We start from the raw sequence: 3,602 nt of genomic DNA on the forward strand, positions 1-3,602 counted from the left end.
TCCTCTGGGCAGCCTGCCTCTGCAAGCATATCCTGGCCATGGGAACTCAAAGACACAGAGATGGGGCCCATGATGGGAGTCGCTAACAATATGCTATGAGCAACAGAGCATCTGAGTTTGCTAACTAGGGTTTTGGTATTGTTTTAAGAAGTTAGAGCTGACTCAAGAGTTTGTTCATTTATTTATGCATTTGTTCCTATCGTTTATATTAACCCATACACCAGATACGTTGGTTTTCTAATTTAGTGTCGCAACGTATCTCTCTTGTTTTCTAAGTAGTAAGTCCACGCCCAGCATAGAGCCCAATGCAGGGCCTGAACTCACAACCCTGAGATCAAGACCTGAGCTGAGATCAAGAGCCAGACACTCAACCAACTGAACCACCCAGGAGCCCCCATATCTTTGGGTATTTTTATTTCCAAATTACCAATGAGGAAATTGAGAGGCAAGGGGTAGCTGGTACTCAGCCCCTGTCTGGATTGTACTCCAGCTCAGCCGGGGTGGGGCTGGGGCAGCCTGGGCTTCGACCTTGAACTGAATGAGGGGATGAGGGAAACTGGGTGCTCCTGCGGGCCACAGACCCACAGAAGAGCCACAGTGGGCAAAGAGGGGCTTGTGAAAGAGAAGGCAGCTGGGGCTCGCACAAAGATGGGAAATAGGGAGGGAGGGGATGGGGTGCTCTCAGGGCCTCATGGAAGCAGATAGAGGCTAGAGGGATGAGAGGCTGGTGGGTGCCCAGTGGGAACCGCCTTGCAGAGGTCCCCTGGCATAAAGTGATGGGACTACCTTGAGGGTGGGGTGGGTTGCCCATGTCTTCTCCACTGAGCTGAGCAGGAAGGAGGGACTCCAGCTGGGTGAGCTGGGCCTTCCCCCATCCCTAGACACTGTCCAGGGCTGTTGTCTGGACGGGGACCACCTCCGTCCCTGGCAGGTGGGAGTGGATAAGCAAGTGAGTGTCTCGAATGGCGCTTTTCATTCAAGATCTTCTACCTTCCTCCCTTCCACAGTAAGAACATAAAAAGGCATAAACAGGGATACCTGGATGGCTCAGTCTGTTAAGCATCTGCCTTTAGCCCAGGTCATGATCCCAGGGTCCTGGAATCGAGTCCTGCATCATGCTCCTTACTCAGCGGGGAGCCTGCTTCTCCCTCTGCCTGCCGCTTCCCCTGACTGTGCGCTCTCTCTCTCTGACAAATAAATAAACAAAATCTTTGAAATAAAAAAAAGGCATAAGCCCCATTTTAGAGACAAGAAAGTGGGCCGACCAGGGCGCCTGGGTGGCTCAGTCAGTTAAGCATCTGCCTTCTGCTCAGGTCATGGTCCCGGAGTCCTGGGATCAAGCCCCGCACTGGGCTCCCTGCTCAGTGGGAAGCCTGCTTCTCCCTCTGCCCTTCACCCTGCTCATGCTCTCTCTCCCTCTATCTCTCTCAAATAAATAAATAAAATCTTTAAAAAAAGAAAAAGAAAGTGGGCTGACCATGTCCAGCTATGTGCCTGAGGTCACAGAGTTAGGCCGGGGTACAGCCAGGAGGCAAACTTGCCTTTGCTGGTCTGGTGGAGGAACTTGGTGCAAAGCCCAAGGCCGTGGGTGCCACGAATGCGGTGGGGGGAGCAAAGCTGGAGAGTGGGGAGGGGGTGATTGAACATCCCCACCCCAATGCCCACCCTCCCAGCACCTCCTTATTTTGAGCCAGGGCCTTTTAGGGCCCTCCTGCCTTAGGTGACTAGCGGTCCCTGTGGGCACACCCAGAGGTCACGCACACCTCAGCCTCCCAGTCACCCTGAGAAAGCAGATGAGCGGATGAGGGCAAGAATGCATGACAAGCTGGGTCTGGAGGTCTGTCTGTGCACAGGGGTGCTCCTGCGTGAACGTGACAACCTTGTCCTCGGTCCTCTCAGCTCCTGGGAGTCCCGCCTGGCCAGGAGGCCTCCATTCAGAGGGAGGTGCCAGGAGCCCAGTGTTGGGAGTGAGGAACCCTAGGCTCGCCTGACTCCTGGATCTGCAGCTTCCTGGTGGGGAGACCCTGGGCAAGTCCCTTCACCTCAGCTTCCTCCTCTGCACAGCAGGCCTATGAAGCCGGAGCGCAGGAGAGGGCTGTGCAAGACAGTCCACTCAGCTCCATGAGCTGTAAGTCTCTGCAATGGTATTCTCCTCCTTACAATTAGAGTCAGCGGCCCTGGACAGAGTCCACAGGCGGGGTGGGGGGAGGACAGGAAATGAGGCAGGTAGAGGAGGGAAGGCTGAGCAAGGGCTGGAGAGCAGTGCACACCCCGGGCAGGCCTGTACTGGAAGGGGTGCTCTCGCTCGTCCCAGGCCAGACAGGCCTCCACAGGCATGAGCGCCACCAGCTGCACAGCCCGGCTTCGGACCCCCGACCCCTTGGGTTCACCTCCTCCAGGAAGCACTGAGCATTGCTGTGTCCCAGCTCACGCTGGGGTCCCCATGTTCAAGCCTCACTTAGTCTGCCAGATTGTCCCATGACATGGGTGACAGTTATCCTAATTTTATACCTGTATGAACGGTGCTTCTGGAAGGTGAAGTGACTCGCCTAAGGCAACACAGCCAGGAAGTAGCAGAGGCGGGATCTGAGCCAAGGAAAGGCCCCCATCTTCCTCCACCACTCCAGCGCGCAGTGTGGGCCCCCTTCCCTCCAGTCCCCTGGCCCCAGGAGCACATTACTGAGACCTGGGAGGGCCCTCATTCTGCCTGTCTTGACTTGTCATGGGGTGGGGAGCCTGGCATCCTGGGGGAAGCAGATCAGGTCACAGTGACAATCCTGGCTCCCCAGGGCTTGGCTCCTGGGGGGTGGGTGGCACTCTACCCCACTGAACCTGGAGCATGGGGTCAGTCCATCAGGGAGCCCCTCAAAGTCCACAGGGGTGCTGCCCACCTGAGGGGCTGCAGGAGGGGCTGCCGGAAGCGGCCCAGTTCTGGGCAGCTGCTGAGAAGGAAAGAGGGCTGTCCATGGGGAAAGCTGTGGTGGGGTGCGTACCCGGGGCCGGGCTGGCCTCTCCTGTCCAAGCCCAGACCCATTTCTCGGGTTCACCAGCGTTCCCTCCCACCTCCCACAGTCCCCAAAGCCCAGCAGAGCAGTGGGCACAGTCTCCCCAGTTCCCCCAAATGGCTTTCTGAACCCTTTGCCCTCGAGGGCTTCATGCTGCCACTTCTGGGTACAAACAGGGACCATGGTCACAGGCAGGGCTCAGGCTGACCACAGCCTCCGCTGGGCTGTGGCTCATGGGGCAGGTCAGGTCGCAGGAAGGTGGCAGGAAGCCCCCGTGACTCCTGGACGGGGCCGCTCCAAAGGTGGTTGTGGGTAAGGAGGGCCCTGCCTGGCACAGCAGTGCCCCTCCGGCTGCCCCCTAGAGACACAGACACATGCACGTGCCCCATCTCAAGGCCTTTTATCCCTATTAGGGCTGTCCTGGTGTGTTTACTGGCTGTTGTCTCAGAATTGAGATAGGGATGGGGACAGAGCTGGGACTGGGAACCGAATGGGGGTGAAGATGGGTGGGGTGGGGCTGGGGCACCTGGGGCTGGGATCCAGAGGCTTGAGAGCAGGAGGTTTTATTGGAAGGAATTCCCTGCCCCCTGCCCGCCA

This window comes from Neomonachus schauinslandi, chromosome 9 (genome assembly GCF_002201575.2).
Source record: "Neomonachus schauinslandi chromosome 9, ASM220157v2, whole genome shotgun sequence".
NCBI classification, from domain to species: domain Eukaryota; kingdom Metazoa; phylum Chordata; class Mammalia; order Carnivora; family Phocidae; genus Neomonachus; species Neomonachus schauinslandi.